Here is a 26,430-nt window from a genome sequence, read left to right on the forward strand (position 1 = left end):
ATGCTCACTAGAAAAAAAAAAAAAGATGATTGATTTCACACTGGAGTGCTGTTAGGCATTTCCAAATTAAAAGGGCCATTTAAGACTACTGTCTATATAGGCAGTTAGTATGGAAATGAGAAATCAGTTTACACTGATACTACATGTTAGAAAAAGAGTTTAGGATTTGTGTGTGTAAGAGAGAGACAGAGGGAGAGAATTGGAAGTATTTTTTCTTCTGGCTAAAAATGAGTGGGTGTGAGTGTTGGTAATCGGTAGTGCCAAAATGCTTTCTAACTGAATGCTGCCATTAAAGCTAAATATGTGTGATGGCTGTTATTACAGCACTATATTCCTTGCCTAAATGGTGTGTGTGTGGGAGGGTAACAACAACCTTAAAATTTTAAGACCTAATGCAACACCAGCTTTGTGATCATGCCATACCATCCCTTTATAAAATGGCCATCCACTACCAGCTACAGAAGAGTATTTCTGGTGTTGGTTGGGCAAAGGAAAGTGAAAGTAAAGACACCTCACAGAGGATGAGCAGTAATAGAAAAGAGGTACTAAAGGTAACTAGAGACCGTAAGAGGTATGGAAACATACAGCACACAAACTCATCCAGAAAAAATACCCTGCACTACAAAACTTACTACCCTACTGTCCAGCAAGGGACATCCGTTCTAGTAACAAATTCTTATTACTTAGAAATAAGTCAAATAATGTTGCAGGAGACTTGCTCTACTCCCAGTGCATTGCTATACTCTGGAATAATACCCCCCACACAAATAAAACTGTGGAATAGTATCCTCACACAAATAAAACTGTGGAATAGTATCCCCACACAAATAAATGTCGGGAATAGTACCCCCACACAAATAAATAAAACTCTCTGACAAACTCAGTAGTTTTAAACCACTGCTTACACATCTTAACAAGACCTGATCCTGTACATGCTCATCACATGGTTAAAACTTTTTCACTGTACAGTACTATCTAAATACTGGCCTTAAACATATCCTCAATCTCTTACTGTAAACAATTTTTATACATAACTGCTGCCTGTACAATCCACTAAGTTGCATGTTTGCTTTCGCTTTAGTAACTTCCACCTCTAAAATCTTAGAATATATATATGCATAAATGTAACTACCATTTGTGTATAAATGTAAATAGAAATGTAATTACTGTTTTTGACTGGAACTTACTACAACGCAATAAAGCTTTTCTCCCTGAACCTCTGCTGAAAATAGGTATTACCTAGTTGGACTTTCCCAGTAACAAAGACAAATAAATGTTTATTAAAAATAAACTTTCTTTTCAGAAAAGTGGTAAGCTGACATTATTTGGGTAATGTGTTTTATATGGAAGGGTAATACAAATACCAGGCATTTGCACATTTTCCCTGATTCTGAATGTCACCAGTTTATTCAAGTTTCAGAATGACTTGCCTAGTTGATAGAGCTGCAGTATTTGAGTAACTTCTGAGTAAGAAGGCATCAGCATAGCATTCGTCTGGAATGGAGAGTGCTCAGATCTGAAGGACAATAGTGCTAGATGACCATACTGGAAGAACATTCATCACCCAAAATCCAAAGTAAGGTAAGAAAGAGCGGGAGAATAGGGAAACTGAAAGAAGGAACATAACACATGTTGGAAAGCAACAGTGGGGATATAAATACATTTGTTTCCTATTACAGGTAGTCATTTGAGGCCTGCAAGAAATCATTATTTATGACAGAAAATTCAAAAAAATGGAGGAATCCATTTAGATGGATATTGTGTATCTGTCTCTACTCCTTGTTTGCTTCCCATTATCTGCCTAGTCTTTGAGTGTCATGATAGATTCTTGATTCCATGTTATCCTGAATTGGATGAAATGGGGGTTATCTAAAAATAATTAAACAGAGTAATCGGGTATTGTTTAAAATGGCTATATTACACTTGTGGCATGGCTAAAGGAAACCAAACGTTTGCACGAACCTTTCAAGGCAACTCATTTATAGGAATCATCCTGGAGCTGTTACTTTCTGAAGCCATGCTGTGGTGCCAGTCCATCCGATATTTACTCCCTTTAATAACTTTATTCTGATAGCTATTCGTTATACTTATCTGCTGTGATAATAATCGAGATAGCTAATCTTTCGAATTGAAGAAGAGAAAAAAAAACATAATTCTGTTGGTGGAGGGAAGGGATGCAGTAATGCTGTTCATGTTCTGTTGACACCTACTGGATTCCCACTGACATCTTAGTGCCAGAGGATGCACAAGTGGATGGGAAAAGGAAAGTTTACCCCGGGATCACTTCAGTGCCTCTGCTGGACAGAGGCACAGGGAACTAAGCTAAGGGGGCGGCGAAAGTCAACACATTCTGGCTAGGCTTATAAATGCCTTTGGGCAGAACCCGACAGATAGCCTAGTACCTACCTAAACTTAAACGGCATGGCATGTTTGGGGTAATTAATTGCTTAGGCGTGATGCCGGTAATAATAAAATATGGCTACCGGTTCCAGGGTAGTTGCAAAGGATGGATATTTATGCAAATGTAACTGGCAAAGTATGGTAATACTATAATGGGATATGCAAACTTGTAGCAAAAAAACGTTTATTTAAGGACTAAAGCTCAAGAAACCCATGTTGAGAGCACTATAAAACCTAGCAGAAGGACAGATCCAAATAGATGTCTGTGATACCTACAGCACGCACCCATGTGACAACAGCAACATCTGTTAATGCACATCACCTAATCACTGCTACATAATACTGTCCAACAAATTCAGAGCCTTAAATTTGGTAAAGTGCATTCTTCATCTGTGGACTGCACACGTTAGGAGCTGTCTTACTTCTCCCTGCAGCAAGGTGACAGACCCGTTTGTCACCGTTTCACCGTCGCTCCAGCGTCCTTTGACCCCCCTTCTCTCTCCCCCCATCTCTCTCTATGGTGTGCGCCCCTGTTAACTCTCGCGTTGCCGATTTTAGTGCCGCTCGTGCGCGCGGTTTAGCGTCCCTTGTACTCCAAAAGACCAAAACTCGCGCGCTGCGCGTTCCAGGGCAGGGAATACAGATAACCTGCTTGAGGCAGGCTAGGATTTTTACACCAAATCGGATACTCTCTCTTTTTAGTGACATAGTATTAACTTACGGCATTTATCTATAACTGCCTACTTGTCTGACTTCGCGATCACTGGAATCTGAAAAGAAATAGGTCCAAATCTAGCGCTTTCATCACGTGCTAGTTGCACCGATGCTCAGAGCTGGCTACTTTGGATGAAAGCTCATCACGTAGCATCAAGCACAGTACCAGTTATTAAGGTAAGGGCATTTCTGGGCATATGGGGATGCATTCTGGAAATTCTGAGATGCTGAATGGCAAGTGCCCCAAATCGTGATTTATTATCAGATGAAAAAACATTGTTCTCTTGTTGTTGGTAGTGGTGTTGTCTTCCTATAATGAATGAAAACAGTTCCAGCAGCAGTATTGTTGTTCATTGCAGTTCTTGCAGTCTTACCTAATGCATCTAATATCCATCTTTGCTGCTGTGCGTCGTGCAAGGCAAAACAGCATTGGTGTTGTGTTATAGTGCAGTGCTGTTATTTTATTTTAATTGTAGAAATCGGGGCATGATTGCAAGTCATAATTATCTCACTGTTTTATAAGGTTTCTCAGTGCTTCGGTCTGCGGTGACCTATATTTAGAAAGTTTTACGAGACTATGAATTCATGGTCACAAACCTGTAGGATAATATTCTACATAAACTGGTAATAGCTTCATTATTTGTTGTTGTCGGTATGTCCAGTTTGTTGTCATTTCTCTTTAACTGTATTTCCATACTGGGTTATAAATCATTTAATTTGCATAATTTGATACAAACTGCTCTTCTTCTGGTGCATATGCATTTTCCCCAAAGTCTCAGCTGTGAATCTTTGTGTATGTGTGTTATTTTTACTGTACAATGTGTTTAGGCTATATAAGCCTTGTTGAGTTATAGATCTTTGTGGGCTTTTGGGAGATATCTGATTGAATGGCCCTGTCAAAACAACTCAACACCAGATCTCTAGAAACCAATCCCTCCTTCTTAGCCCACCTCTAGCTCATACCACCTCCTGTTTTAGCAGGTCTGGGAATAGTCTCCACTGACTGGACTAGTGTGACGGTCAGTTTAACTAGCTGGCACAGCTGAAGGAGCCAATACTAGTCCTGTTGCCTCCTTTTTTGCACAGTAGATTGATTTAAGCTGTCCCGGGTACACGGGTCTTCTGTGTGAGCAGGCGGAGTGACAATTTAAGGTCAATGAAGCAAGTCATTGACAGTGTTCTTTTAACCAAATCACACCTATTATGCAAGAGTGATGTATTATAGTTTCGTAAACTATTATGTTTTAGTTTTTAATAATTAGTAAACCAGGAGAAAGGCTTCCTGTAAAACAAGTATGGCGTTGCTCACTGTTAAAACTTTTGGACCAAAATAAAGTGAGAATTTAAAATTGTCATATCAGACTGATATGACAATTTTAAATTCTCACTTTATTATCAGTAGTTTACAGAAACGTATCCATTTAGTTAAATTTTTTGCGTTTTTTCATCATATTTTGCAGGGGCCTTTGGCTAACAAATATATATATATATATATATATATATATATATATATATTTCATCATATTTTGCAGGGGCCTTTGGCTAACAAATATATATATATATAGATTTTTCATCATATTTTGCAGGGGGCTTTGGCTAACAAATATATATGTATAGATATACACATATACCAAGTTTGTTTGTTACAAGTACGAGATGAATATAGGTAGGAGAATTTGAAAGTGAACTTCTCCAGTATGCAGCAGTTTGCGACTCGCTACTGATTATCTACTCCCCCAATTTTTTTTCCAGTTCCAAGGAAAGCACTTGCCTGTTTGAACTTGCAAGGGGAACTACTACCACCATGAGGGGAAAAAAAATCTGGCTATTCTGCGAAATTCTGGACAGTTGAGAGCTATTTCCGCGATGGAGGTACAGTAGTAGCAGCAACACCAGGTGTTGAAAGACTCGGGGTGGGGGGGGGGGGGGGGGCATATTGAGCATAATATGCGTGGATGCGTGTGTATATGTCTGTATCTGAAACCGTACAGAGCAATGCAACCGCAGTTGCGGAAACCAGTGCGGTTCCGCGCGCGCATGGGTGCATCGGTATTAGCCGAACCTTTTTTGTGATTGCATGGCTCGCAAGGTTACATAATAATTGGGTTATAATTCATTTTGCTTTAAGCGGGCACGCTACTTAATGCATACTTAATGCATACTTTGCAACATATGGAGTATCTCAATAGTACAGCTTCAGTAGATTGAAGTTTTCCACACACAAGCACGCACATTTTTCTCTGTATATATTTAGGGATGTAAACAACAAGTTCGTATGGTTTGTCTGTTTTCCAGATTGAAAATGATTAATGAATCATGTACGTTTCATTTTGACCTCATCTGGGAATTGGGGAAATGGATCATGATGAAACACTGTAGCAGTTTGCTGGTAAAGTCAGCTTGGCCCTGGAATGGTGATTTAATTCCAGAACTAAATGTTTCAGTGCACAGAAAGCAGACCTGTAATCAGTTGTCTCACCTAATTTGGTTACAGCGACAGAAACCAGAAGTCCACGCCTTGTCCTAAATTGTCTCATTAGTTCTCTGTTTAACAGTTCAATCACCAACCGGGCTAGTAACAAATGTACCTGCATTCCTGATTTTGGATCGTAGTTTAGCAGAATAATGGTTGCTTTTCCTAATATTACAAGCAAGGTCAGAGCCTTGGCATGCATTGTATTTGCCAAATAAACTTTATAGTACCATGATTCTAATCTGCATCCAAGTCACATTTCAGTAACCAGCGACCTCAGTGTATTTCCAAACAGTTTTCCTTAAATGACATTAATAAAAAAAAACAGTTTTAAGGCACAGAAGACACATGTTGCCACAGATGCCTCTGATGTTAAAATAATTATTTTATCTTCACTTGTACGCATAGTCATTGACATTCCTACTCTTATTTATGTAATTTGTTTTATTGATTTTATGTAATTTGTTTTATTGAGCTGTATTATTATTCTGTCATTTTGTTGACTATAGTCTATTTGCATTTTATGCTGAATATTTGAAATTGTTCATTCAGAAAGGAAAAAAAAATGAACCCACACTTTTGGAGTGGCTATTGCAAAATATTTCTTAAGTTCTCCATAGTTACAGAGTAAGAGGTAGAATAGCTGGATCAAAATGCATTATATTCTGTTATAAATGCCAAATAATTCTACAGCAGACTAAGTAAACGTATACATATGTGTATGAATCTTTATGCATGTATATATATATATATATATATATATATATGATTACCGTGTGAGTTTGTGTGTATATCAATAAATATACCAAGGTGTAATTATCGTGAGGAAGGTATAGATTTGCATATTTATATGCATGTGCACATACGTAGGCCTAATAGTATGTTGAGTATGTGGTGGTTCATTCTTTAACATTTCTGTCTCACAGTTTCAGAGTACTGAGTTTATTCCCCAACTTGGGTTATAGTTTTGGTGAAACCTGTTCGGTTTTCCTCTGGTACTCCTTTTTTGCTCCCTCCCAAAAACACGTTGGACAGTTGACTACTCTAAAAGTTCCCATGTACATTGTATTTGCCTTTGCCTATATGTCCCAAGGTTGTGGCTGATAATGCTCCTTGCTGACCATGAATAAAAAGTAAATGCATTTAATTTAAGTTAAATGCCTGCATGCATGGATGCTTCTGTGTGTGCATGTACACATGGGGATTATGCACTTTTGTTTTATCTGCTAACGTATCCAGTGTGGGTGTTACCAGAATTTTGGTATTTAACTTGCAGACAGAGTGCTTTGTGTGGGAGAGAGGTTTTATGCATTTGTTTGGAGGATCATTTTTATGAACTTAAGCTGCAGTTCTAGGTTACGTGTAATAACTGTTGCAAGATTGGTACTGTAATGCTTTGCAGACTTCATATTGTTTCCTCTTCTAAAGTCTAGAAAGTGTGGTTCTAAAGTCAGTATATTCAAGTGTAAGAATGATGTAAGGGCAAAGCCCCCTCAAGAACAAATGCAGGACTTTCCCCTCTGCAAAAATATTTACTCAAGCAGTGCATTTGTTTTATTCATGCAGTATTTGTGGTTTGATTTTACTGGTTACAATGTGGTTTGCGTTATTGTTTTATCACAGAGCTGCATGCGTACATTTAGATGTGGATGGGTGTGTCCACATATGCATGTGTGAATTTATGCAATTGGTTTGCCATAAGTGTAGATTATACAGCTGTGTCCACTGCAGGGTGCATCATAATGACTAAGTATTGACATCGGAAAAATAAATATATTTGCTCTTTTTAGGTGCATATATTTAGCTTCATACAACTGAAGAACACCCCGATTAACTAACATTTGCATAAGTGGTAGACACTAAACTCAATTTGCAATCCTCTTGTTTGTTTCTTATACATGTACTACATGTCTAGATTTTTTTCTCCAGCACAAATTAAAATCAGCTGTCGGAATATAGTGACATTTTGCAGATTTGTGTCTGATCCATTCTGACTAACTTGTTTTGTAGACCTGTTCCTCTGTTTCCCAATATCACAAGCAATAATTTTAAGTAACTATCTCCACATATCAAATCATTCTTTCTTACTGTTTCATCACTTCGAGTAATTCACTTCCAAGATTCAACAACAGTAACTTTTTGGAAATCAAACTCTCTGCAGTTTTTTCAGCTCTTGTCAATCATTCACATTTTTTGCGATTTGGTATTTGTTTCCATTGCTGCTATTATGCACTGTCAGTCTGCTCATATTAGTCATATTTCTTGAAGATGTTTCTGCTATGACTTCCTATTTTTCAGTATCCAGTAAAATTGTACATTATTTTATCCATATTTTTAGGATCTTCATTATTTATTAAGATCAGAATCTTTCATGTTGTGTAGTCTCTCTCATCTTAAATCTCACCGTAAGTTTGACATTATCTATTTAATACATGCTACCTGATGAACAAAACCTTGTAAAAAAAAAACAAAATAAAAAGGCAAGCAAATAAACCGGGTCTGCACTATGTGCATTCTCATGGCCGAGGACTTAATAAATGAATAAACAGTTCTAGGAAAGATGTACACAACTGTTTTAAAAGGGCAACAGTTCCAAATGTTATCAGCATGTATTCACTGGTTGAGCTCCAAATGTGTCTCTAATTTTTTCATTTCTCAGCTCTGTAGCTTCATTATATTTCAAAAGATTTTTCAGTTCCACCTACAGATTTCTGAAGTGTGCTTTAAAGGTTTAAAGGATCTATTTTTCTAGACTTAGTGCAGTTTGCAGAACATTGATCAAATTGCATTTTGCACCAGAGGTGTGAAATATACTATATCTTAAACGTGATTTAGTTGTCGTATGTAATGATGGCTTCACTGCAAGTCTGAAAATACTGTTTTATTATATAATATTAAAGAAGTTTAATTCTCATGGCATATGGGTGTTAATGCATTTTTACATTATGAGAGGGTCTCTGAAGGTAGATCTGATATGGATGTCATATAAATGTTCTATGTATTTGGAGCCACAAGTCATCTGTGAAGCCAGTTATAAACTGCTGCCTCCATAGGGAATGTTATTGTGATGGAATATAGTGGATGCAGTGGTTTAGTATATGTATACAGCATGTCTGTAGGTGGCCCATGACTTCAAACTATGCAATATAGACCTTAACCTACCATTCTTCTCTATTATGTTCATAACACAAACACGCACATGCACATTGTGTATGCATTCACGCACACATGCATGCAAGGACATGCACTTACACACTAGAAATCTCATGTAGCTTGGATTACTGATGACACATCATGCATTTATATGTGCATCCTACACTTATTGCGTGGCCATGCCAGATCCCCTGGTATTGTGCAATGACACCAAATAGTCTAGCATCTGCCCCCACTAATTGGATCTCCTTCTTTCTTTTTAGATATGAAAATGTTTACTCCATGAATATTTGGAGGCTAACAATAGAAGACGAAGGCCTGCCAGGTCAGATGTCAGCTCTTAAATTCTATCTAACAGGCTCACAGTTTGCATAGGCAGACTGATCTTTCTGAGCCTCATATATTTTATCATAATGTTGTAAAGCTGTGGATTTGGCTGGTAGGGGATTATACTTTTTAGTGCATAATTGAAGATTATCAAATCAACATCCATAGTTCATTAGAATGGATGGAAGATGGGAGGAGGTATGGTACTCTTACACCTGGAAACACATAAATGTGTGGGCGGCAGTCTCTTAAACACCCAAGTGATTTATATGTGGATGGCCTGATATACCATGGTGATAGACCATGCTGTTGATCAATGCTTAGAACAGGGACAGGTAGAGAGAGGGCCAGTGACAGATGTTAGCATGTGTCCAGGTGTACTTGTCTCATAGGTGAACTTTACAAGATTCTTTCTGCATTAGACTAATCCATCTGTGCCTATCTTGTCTACATAGCGGCTTCATGGGTTGTGATGATATGATACAGGTACTTGTGATTTCTGTGACAGTGTGCTGCTCAAGTTTCCAGATCATCCCATAATGTCCATATTTTGGCCTTACATTGTTGATCTGCTCACCAAAAAATCTATGTTTTTCTGGCTAATCACCGAGGACTGAAGTCACTAACTAATGACATACATTTGAGTTTCAGACTTCGTATCTTTCAGAAAATGCATGCTAATACAACTCCTGTTATTAAGAGCAATATTTAAAATCTCTCTCTCTTTTTAGGCCTTTGCCCCCACCCCCATTTTTTTTCATATTTCTTCCTCTAAGAAATTGAGATATTTGTGTGATGTAGTCCCTCATTTTCAGCAGTGCAACTGAGATGCATAAGGAAATGTCAGGCTTCAGCTGTATGTATGCATGAATGCTATATTTAAAACGGTGATATTTTTGGAGATAATCTGTGGCATATCTTATTGTTACACACACACATACACACACACATCTTCAGTGAGAGAATGTGTAAGGGCTTTCTTTTTTTGTTTAGTGGACATTGAAATTCATGTAAACACATCTCTACATGCTAATAAAACAACACAAATTTGGTCTGAAACATGTCAGCTGTCATATTTGTAAGATGATAAACGTAAATGATTATTCCAAAATTCAGGGTAAAATAATGACTGCAATCCTGCATTTGCGTATATATCATGTAGCTTGTATAATTTTTCTCTCATTGTTTCAAATGTCCAATATGCATTTTTGCATATACAAGCAACAATGACAGGGAAGGTATTTAGTTCCTGCCAAAAATGATTTTAAACAGCGGCTGTACGATCAGTTTAACGTGGCATGGAAAACATTTTCTGGATAGGAAAAAGCAGCAGCACTTACTGTATTTATGAGGTACTATGCAGAAGGAAATTCGTCTATGGAAGCTACCACAGTAATGCGATAATAAGGATGGCTTCCAGCACAGCACAGTTTGCAAATATACTTTCTTGCTGTCAGATTTTACTCCCTATAATTTGTGTAAATACAGAATCAGCTTTTCAGCTCCTGTCTATGGAATTTTTCTACACAGATTACTGAACATCATCACCTTTTAATATATAATGTACCATTATAATTTTAGCAGACTAAATAAAATTTGAAGGCAGCAATATTCGGATATAGATAACTGATATGGCCTGATTTTATATTCTTTCTTAATATTGGAGGAGAGAAGATGTGAGCCTGTGTTCATAAAATATGAAGCTCACAAGCATGTGGTTTTAAAATGTGTGATATTTTTTGAGAATACTTTCCATATAACCATAACTAACCGATGAGACCAAACAAAAAAAACAAATGCAACTCTTGATCAAAATATCGGTTCTTCAGGTATACCTATGATTTTTCTCATTTTGCTAACGTAGTAGTCGGCTGCTTTTCCTAAGACTATGCAAAAGGTAGAATAATAACCGTATCTGACAAAATATTAAGATCCAACAATTATAATCCAAGGAAGGGTGAATTTCCATTAAAATAATGGCCATTAGCCATGAAGCTCTGTGTCAATGGCTGCTGAGAGATTAAGATGCAATTTCAGTCTACAAAAAGTAATTGTGGTAGAACCCCCCCCCCCCCTTAAAGTAGGTAAAGACCAAGGGAGAGAAATGTTGAGTGACTGATGTGCATGATATCTTGTAAGTAATAATGACAAATGATTTTCTGTGCTGTCAAAAAAAGTAGACCTTTTAGACTGAGGGAGCGGACTAACTTGAAATGGTTTACAACAGACTTGCATGACTTGTACATCTCTACTTGGAGAGGAAATTAATGCAAATAAAATGCAGCAGTGGAGTGCTAGTGGAACCTGTACACCAAAGTTTACAGTATTGTTTGTTTATGAGACATGGAATGTTTATTTATTTGTTTGTTTTTCAAAGAATAAGTGGACAATTAGTGGATATAGCAAACATCTTTCACAATGGTTAAAATGTTGATGGTTTTCGTTTTTTTGCTATAAGAAAGCATTTAGAATGCATTTTCAAAAAATATAAATATTTTTACTTGGGATATTGGCTTCCAGAAGTGTCATTATATCGCTTCTAGTTTCAGGTGAAGCAAAGAAAAGGAGTTACACTGCCATTATCTACAAGGGCTGTTTTATGAATTACACAAATATAAAGTAATACTGCTAAGAAAGTATGAAAGCCCCGTTGTCAATTTAATAGCTAAGGCTGAAAAATGTTTAGGAGGCACTGTGACGCCCCACCACTAGATCAGCAATCAAGGAGCCTCAATCCTCACCACTGGTAAAATGTTTAGGAGGCACTGTGACGACCCACCACTAGATCAGCAATCAAGGAGCCTCAATCCTTACCACTGGTAACAGTGTGGGACATACATTGGGAGGATGACAAGTACACACACAGTATTTCCAGATTTAGCTCTCTGTGTCATGTGCAATTTCCCTTAAAAGCACACAGAAATCACAGTCAGTCCAGGGCTGGTTTGTCCCTCTTTCTCCAGATCCCCAGTAAGACTTCCCCACTGGCACATCTGTAGAGTTGAGATCTCAGCTGATTGGCTAAGCCCAGACCTCCAGCACCCTCTCTGTCCAACCAGTGGTTTGTGTCCCTGCCAGGTAGCTGATGCGCATAATCTTTGAGGTTTAATTTATATATAGATACACACACACACACACACACCTGGGAAAGGCTGGTACAGGCCTACTAGCAATACTCCCTTTTGACCTGGCTATAAGGTAATTATCACTTCCAACAGCCAGCTCTCCCTATCAGCTACTTTAAGGTCCTTAGCAAGGGGTGTCCAATCTTACTGTGTAATGTTATTATTAATAGAAATGGTAGTTTGACCAAGAGCAAGGCTATTAGGTGTGGCATAAACAGCGTCATCAAATAAATATACAAGTACTCTCAGAACTTTAATATCTCTAGACAGATCAGCCACAATGAAAAGTTTAAATATATTTAAGAATAAATAATAAAAGAACAAGAGAATACTCTGTATATAATCGCAGTGTCACCAGAGTTCAAAATCACAGGAAATATTTAAAACATTGCATGACAGTCTCAAATAAATAATGAAAAAATATCTAAACTAAGCTTTGCTGTATTTCCAACTATATCTTAGAGAATTATACTTTTTCCCTAGTAACTTACTTACTACAGAGCAAGGCAGATGTGGTGAATGGATCTTCTGTTAGGTCAGAGATAGAATACAGAATGCTGTGTCTCACTAAGACTTCCCAAATTAATATCTCAAATATTACTGGTGGAATAACTTGCAGAATGACATCATCGCTTGTCATCTGACTCCTAGTTCCCAGGCCCAAAACAGCCCTTGATGGCAGCTGGTAGCATTTAGCATCTACCTGTGAAAATACAAAGACCTCAGATGTTAGGCAGATGAAAGTCATAAAACAATTGCATCCCTTCACATTTCAAAACTAGTAATTATTTCACCTTAAAAATAATAGAAAAAGCTCCCTAGTGTAGGCATTGTGTCCCCTTGCTGCATTGCAACTGAAAGATATCATCTTTTATTGCGTAGCCATAAAGCAGTTTAATTTCTGCTATTTTTCTGAAGTTAACCTCATGTATTCCAGTTTCTACTGTTAAAATATACATTTAAACAGTTACAATAGTGCATGCACATTTCTGTTCTTTTCCAGTAGGGTACACTGTGGATACATCTCAAGCACTTTGCAAAAGCCTTTTCAACACACATTTCTGTATCAGCAGTTTGATCTACACATCCTGTTCCAATACATTTGTAACACAAGCATCGTATATGAATCATGTTGATGTTCACAAATATAATTATTTACAAAATTTCAGACAGCTGGGCTGCCAGTATCTTCTTTGTCACCGGTACTAATGTCCTTCCTGTTGAGAGAAAAAGATATGTACTGAAAGGAATGTTGAACCAGTTGTCTTCTAGTCATCTGCTAGCTGACCAAAAGAACAATTTACATGTCCCTGGTCATTTTTGCTATATGGCTGTACAGTACTCATTCAAACATGTAATGGCAACATAGCTAGCAGTCATTACTGCAGGTTGTCAAGGTTCTGTTTTTTATTGAAAGCATCCTGGTCAATCCCTACAACACTGACTGACATTCCCTGTACTACATTGATGTAATGTAGTTACACACCACAACCAAAAAAGCCTGAGGCAGCAGCTTTAAAGCCGTTCACTTTGATATCTTGAATAGTAATACTGACTTTCTAAAATGTGAATATTTTCACTTAACAACTTTGATAGCTTTATTATTTAGTGGTGTCTGTCAGCCAAATAAATGGCTTTTGATATTATTGCATGGATGTACTCTAATGTCCAAGTTGCCAACACAACATGTACGCTAGATGCCTGGTAGACTGTGACATGATACATTATGAGGTGTTTTGTGCTGTAACACGTGGAAAGGTCAGTTAAAAATGATCACTCGTAAAAATTCATACTACCAGATCATAGTACCTGTATTCATGAGGATCCTCCCAGCAGATTCCTCCCCCACGTCATTTAAAACCACACTATACTGCTGTCAGTCCAGTATATACGAGCCCCCTCCAAATCAAACAAGCTTGCATTACAAGACTATTGTGCTAAAAGTGCACATTTGGGACTTCAACAATCCTTGTTTCATGACCACCATGAGTCACCTAAAAAATGTATAATTCCTTACACACGTTTATACTGAGAAATCCTGATCCAGTTGGAGGACCGTTACATGACGTGCACAAATTGATATTGTCTAAGTAAACTGAGCATGTAGCCCTTATTGATTGATTGATTAGCATCTCTAGTATTAACCTTTTAGGAAAAAGGGCAGTTGTTTTTCAAACTGTATTTTGAATATTTTAATAATGAAGAATCATTATTGATGCTTTTTTTTTTTCAGCTAGAAAATCTGCTTACTGATGTATGCCACTGGAGTAGACTATGTAATTACTGTAACTGTTTTATGAATATAAAAGCAGAATATGAAATTACTTTTTCCTGGCAGTAGAAAAACATTACCATTTAGAAAAAAAGATTTAAGTCTCTTAAATTCTGAATATTATGTATTGGAATGTTAATTATTTAAAACGAAAGTGTGAATGCATTCATATAGAATATAATGCAATCTGCTTTTAGCTGTGGTGATCATCTTCCTGCTTTTTTGCAAGTATATTAATTTAATTTCCTTCCAAGTATCCTAGCAAAAGAGCCAAATGTCTTTCTGAGGTTGTTCAGTAAGGAGTTATCTGTAACTTGATAACGGGTCTGCAGTTTCCTTTGTTACTAGTTTGCAACTTTTTTGGAGATCTCGTTAATTAAATTGCTAAGAAACATTAGCAATGCTACTTCTGTATTAGGTATTCTAATTATTGGTTATTAATGCATACTGTTCCTTTGAAAGTGTAATGAAATGTACAGAGGTAAGGTAAGGAAAAATCAATGCATTCTAATTTTATAAGAGTAAAGGAGAGACTACGGAGAGACTACAGAAGTATGTATCCTGAGAATTAAGGACTGCAAAAAAAAAAAAAAACTTGGGCAGTAGTTGCATATAATATATACAGTGTAGAAGTGAAAAGTATTGTTATATAACAAAAGAAGTCTGGATCGTTGACAAATAAGACAGTATTGCAATATTACAATTTATACATTGCTAGAAGAAGCAGTAGAAAATAAAAGTACATTTTGCATCTGCTGCAAGTGCTTATGTACTATTAGTTTGTGACACACCTGCTCGAAAAGGCAAGTGCTCTAATTCCCACTAGCTTGATGTCACTTAAGTATTTAGTCCATCTAACACCCGTATATCCCTACTAGAGTTCTAACTCACTCTAAATCTCCCACCAGTTCCTATTCCGATTCTGCATTTCCTAACTCTAAAACTCCATTCCCTCTCCCTAAACCTACTGTCCCTGATCACTTCATAAACCTAAAACTCCAACTCCCCTCCCTAAATCCAAATTTCCTGATCATTCCCTAACCCTGAACTCCCTTCCTGTTCTCTTTCCCTGAAACTCCATTCCTGCACTCTAACCCTAAACTCTTTTCCTGCTCCTGAAACCCCCTCTTGCTTCCCAAAGGTTAAACTCCTTTCTTGCACTCTGATCCTAAAACTCCCTTCTCACTCCTTAACCCTTAGTCCCTTCTCTCTCTCCCTACACGTAAATTCCCTTCCACATCGCTGACAGATGACTGCTGCACTTACGTCACTTTAACTCGAGTAACGTGTTTGCGTAAGGCACAGCAGCTGCCTACGTGAACTCATGTATAGGTCTGAGTATGAATGGCAGCCTGTACAAGCTACAAGATGACCATGTCCCTGCCTTTGAGACAGTGGTCTTAAAGTGCTTGGGAGTTGAGCACTTTTAACAGAACCTTTACATTTCAGAATGATACTTTGCCTGCAAATAAGTACAATCTATGCCACAGAAAATTAAATGATGGAGGATATATATTTTTTTCCTTTGGAGTTTTGTTTGAGTGTACAATCATAAAAATACAGGTATTTCATTAAATCATGATGTAATGTCCTTCATTGTCAAGCGCACTTTTAAGTAATGCAGTTCTGTAGTAGCACTTTGGTTTGTTTCAAGATAATGTCTTCTGATTCTGAAACCACTGTTGTATTGAATAAAATTATGTACATTATGTTTTGTGTAGATGAATAGTGAAATATGATATGGTATAATGTGGTATGAGCCTTGGTAAACCTTGTTAAATTGGTTGGTAGCCTGTGAATTAATCTGCTGTGATATTAAATTATTTGTGTAAAATTATATTTATTCCATCCTGTAAAAATAACTGAATATTAAATTGTTATTTTTGTGAATTATATGGAGGTAGAATTCCAAAGCTTGAATTGTTTGTGTCAAGGAAGGCAAGTCTGATATTTTGTTTTAGGTCAGTATGTCCAAAAATGTAGTGATATCTGGTTTTTAAATCAAGGACCTTGACAAATTAATTAGTATGAATTTCTATGACAAAACTTTAGTGTAGCTTATTACTAACTTATTACCTAAATTATATTCAGAAATAACTTGTACTAACAATTCTACACTGGTACAAACAGAATAGACAACTTCTATGCTACTGTTCATTAATATATATGATATATAGCAAATAAAAGATGGTTTAACATCTCTGTATAACTGACATAAATTAAGTAATATTGTAGAAAATAAATCTTAAAAAAAAAAAAAAATCTGTGCTATCCCTCAAAGTCTCAAAAAGCCCAGTATGCAATCTATACTGGGCCAAAAACAAACCAAGAAAAAACTCCGCGGTGTGGAGGGTGTGATGTTCACTTCCTAAATTATGTTAAACATCTAGTTCAGTAAAAAAATCAAACTGTAAAATACGTGCTATAAAATAGAAAATAGCTAAATTAGAAGACTTTATCAGCTATCTGAATCAAACCGCCAGCTTCCTGCATTTCACCTCTTCTCACAGCCTCACCTCAGTAGTCTTCTTAGATACGCAGGTTACTTAAGACTTGAACAAGGTAACATTGGCACAGATCTTTACAGAAAACCTACTAGAGTAAACCTCCTGCTGCATAACAAGAGTCTCCATCCCACTAGCACAAATTATAACGTTAAGTCCCAGGGCTACAGGTTGGCTAGGATCACCACAAAAATGGAACCCTTCATTAAACCTTAAATGAACTTGAAAATTATTTTTTTTGGTGAGGAGATATGAAAGCAATATATTAAGAAATATTTTGGAATCTATAATTAAACTAAAAAGTACAAATGCACCAGCACTTAACAGTCTTTGTAGGAGAATGTTAAAGAGATCCATGGATAGAGAATGTTAAAGAAATCCATGGATATCAAATCTAAAGACAGTTGTATCTTGACTTTTACTGTTGACTATCACAGCATTATTAATAATAGAGAAAATTGGGCCATAATTACTGAAAGCACATAATTAGTGGATATCCCTGGAGAAGTACCTTTTGTGTATAGGAAAGCCAGAAACATCAGGAGGTGGGTTGAAGGGTAGGCCCAGGCAACAGGATGCATGCACCTAGAAGTGTGGAGCCAACTGTGTCTTCTGTCTGCACAGAGAGAAGGGATACATGTTTTTCTTCCCTTATTTTAGAGAAACTGATTTAAAACTAACACAGGAGGTAACTGTAACTAAATGCAGGTGGCTTATAGGGTGGGCTGCAATGACTGTGAAGCATTTTATGTGGGGAAAATTCTCAACAGACTTAAAAGAAGGATTTCTGACCTTCTTTCCGAAATTAGAGCCAGGTGCAAGAATAACCCCACTGGCTTAGCACTTGCAGCTTCACAAAAGACACACTGGCTTTAAATTTCAAATTGACCATGTGGACCTTTTGGAACTGGAAGGAGACATCACTAATCTTTTAGGAAAACATGAACTACTGTGGCAGCTGAAACTGCACTCTTAGAAAACCAGGGCTGAATTGTTATTGCGCCATAAAAAAGCATACTAGAACTCAGAAAACTGCCCCACTGTTTAAAGGACTATAAAAAAGACTGATATGGGACTAATTAGTGGTGACATTACTGGCTAATATTGTTAAAAACAAATATCAAACACTGTAAATATTTTATAATCAAAATAGCTGACTTTGGTGCCATTTTCTAATATATATTTAGCATGGTTTATTAGTTAATCATTCTCACATTTTAGCTGTTTTTTTTAAACATTCTTAACATTGTTTGCCAACTTGCTAGGTATTTTTAATGTTATTTTATATATTACTTTATGTAATACTTTACACTTTATATGTTAAATAATTCTATTCTTAATAATAACTTTAAGTTACTTTGTTAGATTCATACAATTCAGGAAATATTTTGCTCGGTGTCTTATAGAGAAGTTACCTTCTGAAAGGGATTAAATGGTTTGGTGGTTCTATTTTCTATTTTGGTAAAGCTTAAAACGAATGTAGCATGTTGTATATACAAGCCACATTATTTTTCCATCTGGTTCTAGTTTTACAGGTTTAGTTTCCAAACAGGGTAACTAGTTACATTATTTCACTTCCAAACAGGGTGATTTAGTTGCATCATTTCACATTTTAGTACCATTCGTGTGGACCTGCTAATGCTAGGAGCATTAGCCCTGGATAAACTTCATGACAGCAATTAATTAATTTATTAAACATAACTTTGTTCTGTACATACTTGTAAAAAAGTACATAGTTCAGCTGGTTAAGTCCACATGGTGTATTTCTGATGGCTCCACATATAACGGTACATTTGTTTTCGAATGGGACAATTCTCTTGAGTGCACTCTTACACATTCTGACTATGTTTTCCTGGTTAGATGCCACACTTTGAGACCCCACATTTATCACTGCATTTCCACCGTGACGATTATAGTTTTGGCTTTCATCCTACTTAGGTTTTCACTTGTAGCTTTATACATGTGCTCATTCATTTTATAATTTGTTATTGACACACAAACCTGATGAAGTATTTATTTGATATGAAAGCTATCTTTGTTAAAAGTGGTTAGTTTGTTTGTTAATATTTACTCTGATGTCTCGTGATAGAGCATTTTGTTAGTTTCTTAATATAGTTTGGATTATTTGCTTAGCTTAAGTGTTAATAAGCTGGTCTTGTATTGTAATTTGTCTCTAGCTTTTTAGTTTGCACAGTTTCTGATTACACTATGGTATTAAGGAAGGAGGGAGGGAGGACTTGGTTAAAGGTGTTTAGTGCTCTTAACATAATCAGCCCCTTGCTCCAAAGGGATGTTTTTGATACTTTTTATTGTACTTGGCTAAGATTACTTGTTTGTGTGTTTTAATAAAGGATATTCCATTTTTAACTCATCTATGGACTACCTACTATTTTCTATTTTATTATTTTGTATCATGTTATTTTACAGTTTGATTGTTATTAATGAAGTAGGCGCTTAACATAATTCAGAAAGTGAACATCACGCCCTCCACACTGAAGTTTCTTTTTTGTAGGTTTATAAAGTAAATCTAAGCACAACAATAAACTTTTCATTCATTTTTCACAAGATGCATACTGATTTGCTAAAAGCTTACACACTGTTCTATTTGACATATCTTGTTCTGTCGTGTACTATTAGTTTGCTGTATATTCTGGTAATGACATGTTGACAAAGGCACAATGTGTATAGGTTATAACTTTTTCTTGCATAATAAAACAGATTGAAAAGTTTGTTTAGATCTTCTATGTATATTGTTGATCAAAACAAGGAGATTTTCAAAACCATATATTTATTATATTTGCACTTTCATGTATACTTTCTGCTTAAGGAAGGGTGCCATGTACTGCTGGTCATTGTAATATGACATTTTAGGAGGTTTTAAAAAAACAGACATTATGTATAATTTCTACAGAAGAAAAGGGTTTCATAAGCTAACAGTGCTGCTTACTATCCCCAAAGTAATTTTTATTGTTGAAGCCTCATGCCATTTTTGAAACTGTTTTAAATACTTGTGTATACTTTTAGGATGAATATTTAAATAATAAGAAACATAGGACATCTTGCACCTTGGTGCCATATTTTCCATTCATATAATTTCAGATTTTTCTGTGTTTAGTCAGCAAGTGTAGAGAGCAGGGATCTTTTTGATCAGGAGATAAACCACTTCAAAAATGAACAGCATGCCCATTTCTTCCCATGACATGCAACCTCAGAGTTAGAAAAATTAAGCTGCAGGAGTTTTTGGGATACAACACGTCAAATGGGGTGTGTGTGGGGTCCTTCTGTAAACACCGTATTATGTTGGTTATTTTTTTTTAATTTTGTTAAGCTTTGGCTTCATATTTGTGTCAGTTTACCTTATGTTCATCAATATTCTGAATGGGAATTTCTAGAGTACTAACCAAGGCGTTGAGTTTACAGCTTGTAACATCATACAAGATGTTGACGGAAATAAAATTGCATTTTCTAATTTTTTTAAAAATTTTATTTGTACTTTTTGTCTGGAAGACATTGGTTGTGGTCTACAACCATCATGCCAGATGCTGTTCTGTTTAAATATGGCAGTTTATTTAAAGTAGAGATGGAACATTATCATGCCATGTTAACAACAGTGTAATGTTATATAGTATAACTGTGGGGACAATGTGCTAATCAGATGATCTTTTTTATTAATTTTACTGTTTTATTTGTATACTTTTGTAAGTTCAGCTTTTGCAAGCGGTAAGATTGGAAAAGAAGATATTTAAAAATTAAGAAAATTGTAAGGAGTTAATAAAACAGGTAATGAATAAACCAACAGAGCACATTAAACAACACATCAATATATATATCCTATGGTTTATCTTTTGGAATTCAACTGAGTAATGTTGACTAAGAACTGAGCATTATAAGAAAGTATTCACTGAAACAGAATGCTAGTCCAGAATGGTTAAAAAAATAAAATAAAAATAAAAAAAGGGAGACTGAGAACCTGCATGATTTGATGCATGTTTGCTACATAGCCTGTAATGGAAGATGTCTGTGCCATGAGTGACTTAAAAGTAGTTATGGGAAATATCTTTAAATTGGAAGTCTCTACATAGTCAAATGTTAAAGGGGCATTTTTGGGGAGATAGAGAGATGAATACTGTTATTTTATGAATTGTTTGGATGCTGTGATACAGAATGAAAGGCCTGGTAAAATGTCTGGGTACTTTGTGCAATGTGTAAACCGATAGCATTAGCTCACTTTAATAGAAACTGGGTTAGAATAGGAAAAAGAAATGGAGATTACTGTGAGCATGCATGGATTTGGACACGACTGTTAAGTAAGACAAAAAACAGAATATACAAATGGTGGAAAAACAGTGGTGTGTTGGAACAGGAGCACAGCAAGACAAGGCAAGATAAAAAAAAAAAGATTAAACTGTCTTCTACTCTTCTTATGACAAGAAGCAGATAAGTGTATCTGACTCAATGTTCTACTACTTAATTGCTCCCAGTGCTGATTATATTGCTGCAAAATATTCTTGTTTATTTCTTAATTATGTGCTTTACTCATATTCACTTTGTATGCAATGCTGCTAATGTTACCCGAGTATTCCGCATGTTGTACAAGTACTACTGAAAATAGTTCTCATGGAGCTTTATATGTAATGCTGCTAATGTTACCCGAGTGTTCTGTATGTTGTACAAGTACTACTGAAAACAGTTCTCATGGAGCTTTATAATGCTGCTAATGTTACCCGAGTATTCTGTATGTTGTACAAGTACTATTGAAAATAGTTCTCATGGAGCTTTATATGTAATGCTGCTAATGTTACCCAAGTGTTCTGTATGTTGTACAAGTACTACTGAAAATAGTTCTCATGGAGCTTTATATGTAATGCTGCTAATGTTACCCGAGTGTTCTGTATGTTGTACAAGTACTACTGAAAACAGTTCTCATGGAGCTTTATATGTAATGCTGCTAATGTTACCCGAGTATTCTGTATGTTGTACAAGTACTACTGAAAATAATTCTCATGGAGCTTTATATGTAATGCTGCTAATGTTACCCGAGTGTTCTGTATGTTGTACAAGTACTACTGAAAATAGTTCTCATGGAGCTTTATATGTAATGCTGCTAATGTTACCCGAGTATTCTGTATGTTGTACAAGTACTACTGAACATAGTTCTCATGGAGCTTTATATGTAATGCTGCTAATGTTACCCGAGTATTCTGTATGTTGTACAAGTACTACTGAAAATGGTTCTCATGGAGCTTTATATGTAATGCTGCTAATGTTACCCGAGTATTCTGTATGTTGTACAAGTACTACTGAAAATAGTTCTCATGGAGCTTTATATGTTGTTGTGTCTTTCGGCTTTTCCCGGTTAGGGGTCACCACAGCAGAACTCCGGTCTGCTAATGATTGGCAGTAGATTTTTACGTGCCGAGTTGCCGCCCCTGACGCACAACCTTCAATGAAGGTGCGCACATTCACGCATGTCTCCACACAGAATACGCTCTAGCTGAGAATCGAACAGGACAACGTCTTACTGTGAGGCGACAATGCTACTGCAGCACCACCACATTTCCTAAATATTCTGTGTCTTATATATGTACTTCTGTTATTTCTCATGCTGTTTTTCTGCTTGGGCCTTCATTTGAAAGATGCTTGTTTGCCTAGCTGAACTTTCCCAATAATCAAATGGAAATAAATGAACAAATAATAAACAGGAAGGGAGTTGGAAGAAGAAGTTTAGAGCAAGGAGTTGAGGTGACCAGTGCAGCTTCCCAATCTGGTACCACCCCTCCTCAAGACTAAGGTGATGAGCAAGTAAACAAAATCAGTTTTACAAACAAAATAAAAAGTCCTTGGGGCAATGTAGCAAACATTAAGTAAAAGTGGCTTGTTACATTTTTAATACCTCTCATGGAGAACTTCAGCCCTGACTGCAAATGAAGTATCGCCATTCAGAAACAGAATACCACTATTGCATTACCATTTACTGGTATTTGCCGATTGCATCCACTGACCATTTGTGCTTGAGGTGACTGCCCCCTTTTACCTAACCTAACTATACTTATGAATATGGGGAACAAACTCTTTTTCAAGAAGACTGCATAAAGGAAAAAGGAATGTATTCACCTAAACATACTGAAAAAGGATGGAAAGGAGAGTAGGGAAGACGAGGTGTGATGCCCCACCACTGAACCAGTAATCAAGGAGCCACAATCCTCACCACTGGCAACAGTAGAGGACATACACTGGGAGAAGGACAAGGTACACACACAGTATTACTAGATGTAGTTCTCTCCATCAAGTGAAGTTCTCTTAAGAGCACACCGGGACCTGTCAGTCCAGGGCTGGTTTCTGTCTCCTTTCTCCAGATCCCCAGTAAGACTCCCCACTGGCACAAACCAAGACTTCCATCACTCTCTCTGTCCAGCTAGTGCTTTGTTTCATAGCCTAGTACTATACTATGAAACTATCTGCCCTGGGGCATTTGTAAGCCTAGCCATAGTGATGTGGCTTTTGCCACCCCATGAAATGGTACAAAAAATGTACAGAATAAATTTAGAATACTGTGCCTCTGTCTAGTAGTGACACAATGAAGGTCCCCTTATATAATAGAATTAGTTTACTGTGCCCCTGTCTAGCAGTGACACAAATGTGACCCCTGCCCAGGTAGCTGACACACACACTCTTTGAGGTTTGATTTACATACGCACATGCACACACACACACACACACACACACACACACACACACACACACACACACACACACACACACACACACCTGTGAAAGGCTGGCACGGGCTTACTAACTATGACTCCTCCTGCCCAGACTATAAAGTAGTTATCACTGCCACGAGACGCTCCTTATCAGCTATTTTAAGGCCCTTAACAAAGCGTGTTCAATCTTACTGTGTGATGTTGCTATTGATACAAATGGTAGTTTGACCAAGAGCAAAGCTATTAGGAGTGGCCTACACAGTGTCGCCAAATAAATATGCAAATACTCTCATAACTTAATATCACTACACAAATCAGCCACAATGAAATGTTTAAATATATTTAATACTAAATAATAAAAGAACAAGAGAATAGTATATAATCACAGTGACATCAGAGTTCAAAATCACAGGAAATATTTAAAACAACATTGCAGGACATCTCAAATAAAGAAAAATATCCAAGTTAAGCTTTGCTATATTTCTGACTATATCTAAAAGGATTGCTATACTCTAGTTAACTTACTTAAAGAGCAAGATAAATGGATCTTATAGGTGATGTTGTCCGGTCAAAGACAGAATATAGAATACTGTCTGTCACTAAGAGACTTCCCAAATATTACTGCTGAGATAACTTGCAGACTGACATTATTGGTTGTCATCCGATTCCTAGTTCCCACGCCCAAAATAACCATTGATGGCAGCTGGTAGCATTTAGTATCTACTTGTAAAAATACATAGACCTCAGAGCTTATGCAGATGGTGGAAGTCCTAAAACAATTGCATCTCTTCACATTTCAAAACTAGTAATTATTTCACCTTAAAGACAGAGAATGGTCCCTAGTATAGACATTGTCTGTTGCTGCGCTGAAACTGAAAGATAACATCTTTTTTATGGCCTGGCCATAAAGCAATTTAATTTCAGTTATTTTTCAGAAGTTAACCTCTAAATTTATATTTTAACAGTGGAAACTGGAATATAAAACAGTTACAGTAGGGCATATACATTTCTGTTCTTTTCCAGCAGGGTACACTGTGGATACATTTCAAGCACAAACACTTTACAAAATTTCTCTTCAGCACACATCTGTAGAAAACATCTTGTATGACATACAGATGTAATACATTTGTAACACAATCATCTTTGTAGATCATGTTGATATTCACAAATGGCATATAACTGTGTACAAAATTCCGGATAGCTGTGCTGGCAGTATCTTCCTTCATCTCACAGGGAAAAGGTCAAGGTAGTGAATTAATTCTTCACAGATTTCACCACAAAAAAGGGTGCCATTCTGGGTTGGCCATAACACAGAGAAAGGAGAGCAGTAGGTAGACACCAGGCTAGACAGGGAATGGTGGAGAGAGAGACTATGGTTGCTATCATTGTAAAATTACCCAAGTGGAACATTGTTTACAGAAATGTGAGATTTTGCAGGGCAGATTATATTGACAACCAGTGTGAAGACAGGAACTTCACCCTTTCTTTTGCTAAAATAAAAGATTATTCTTGTATAATTTGAGTAGTTTGTTGCTTCATACAATATTAAGGTGTTTAATTTGCAAAATTGTTTAATACAATTATTAGAGAAAAATCTAATAAATATATTTGTCCTAAAATCCGGGATATCTGCTAATTTCTTTCTACAGGATGGAAGCACCCAAATAGGCACTGTCGACTTTAAAGAGGGACAGATGGTAACCCTAGCCAAGGGACGTACATGGTCTTTGAAAGAGGTATACCAGGCAAACCTCCTTCCATGGTACTCTGTAATCTGACCAGTATGATATCAGATCTTCTGTCAGCAATTTTTCAGCAGAAAAAAGCCAGTGAAAAAGTGCCTTATGACTGAAGGCCAGGAAATGTGATGCTTTTGTACAAGAGGAGCAGCGGGAAAACACAAGGAAGAGTGGGCCTACTAAGGAAAAATGCAAGAAAGAGTGGGCCTATTAGCATAACAGCAGTGGCAGGCAAAGTTAGAAAAAAGAATTCCTCTGCAAGAACATTGAAAAATATGACATTATCTAACCACATGGAAAACCATTAAAAACTGACAAAAATTGAACCACAGTTTCACAATACTTCACCTGCACCCACCACAACCTGCTGCTAGTTATATATGTACCAACTCCAAGGTCGCACAATCATGGGGAAAGGCAATAAACCCTCCCCTAGTATAATTTTTTATTTTGTCAAGAGTTTGTGCTAGGATATTTTTATGTTGACTTTTTGAAAGAAGAGGCAATATTGGTGGTCCTTATTGTTAATGGGAGTGCATTCCACTGTTTGGCACTCAAGAAGGAGTGGAGCGTTTGACCAGTAGGAAGGCTTTGTTTTTCTACTTGCAACCAATATATATAGATATGTAGATATATAGATATATATAGCTATAGCTATAGCATAGATATATATAGATATAGCTATAGCTATATAAATATAGCGATATATATATGTGTATATATATATATATATATATATATATATATATATATATATATATATAGATACATGGACACATACAGAGAGAGAGCTAGCATAGAGATGGCTGCTGAGCCTAGAGTGCACTGAGCCTTTAAGGCAACCAGGACTAAGGTAGGAAGGTAATGTGAATCAGTTGCGGGAAGAGTTATTTCCGGCCTATTACCCTGGTAACAGACTTCAGATTCATGCCTCCTGACTTAGGGGGCTAATCAGGAAGGTTTCCAATCTGTTGTAAATTGTGACTGTATGGGAAGCTGACCAGAAACACAAAGGAGGA

General features: G+C 36.6%; 1 protein-coding gene across 5 annotated transcripts in view; it reads left to right on the top strand.

Annotated features, from left to right (window-relative positions):
- The first annotated feature begins 2,810 nt into the window (after window positions 1–2,810).
- The window catches only part of FAM163B (family with sequence similarity 163 member B), a 1,080,770-nt gene continuing 1,057,150 nt past the window's right edge, over window positions 2,811–26,430 (top strand). For all 5 annotated transcript variants that reach the window (XM_044058444.1, XM_044058443.1, XM_044058441.1 and 2 more), the window contains exon 1: window positions 2,811–3,291. The gene's annotated coding sequence lies outside the window, so the exon portion shown is untranslated. The remainder of the gene's footprint in view (window positions 3,292–26,430) is intronic.

This window comes from Protopterus annectens, chromosome 16.part0 (assembly GCF_019279795.1).
Source record: "Protopterus annectens isolate FY-2018-M chromosome 16.part0, PAN1.0, whole genome shotgun sequence".
NCBI lineage: Eukaryota > Metazoa > Chordata > Ceratodontiformes > Protopteridae > Protopterus > Protopterus annectens.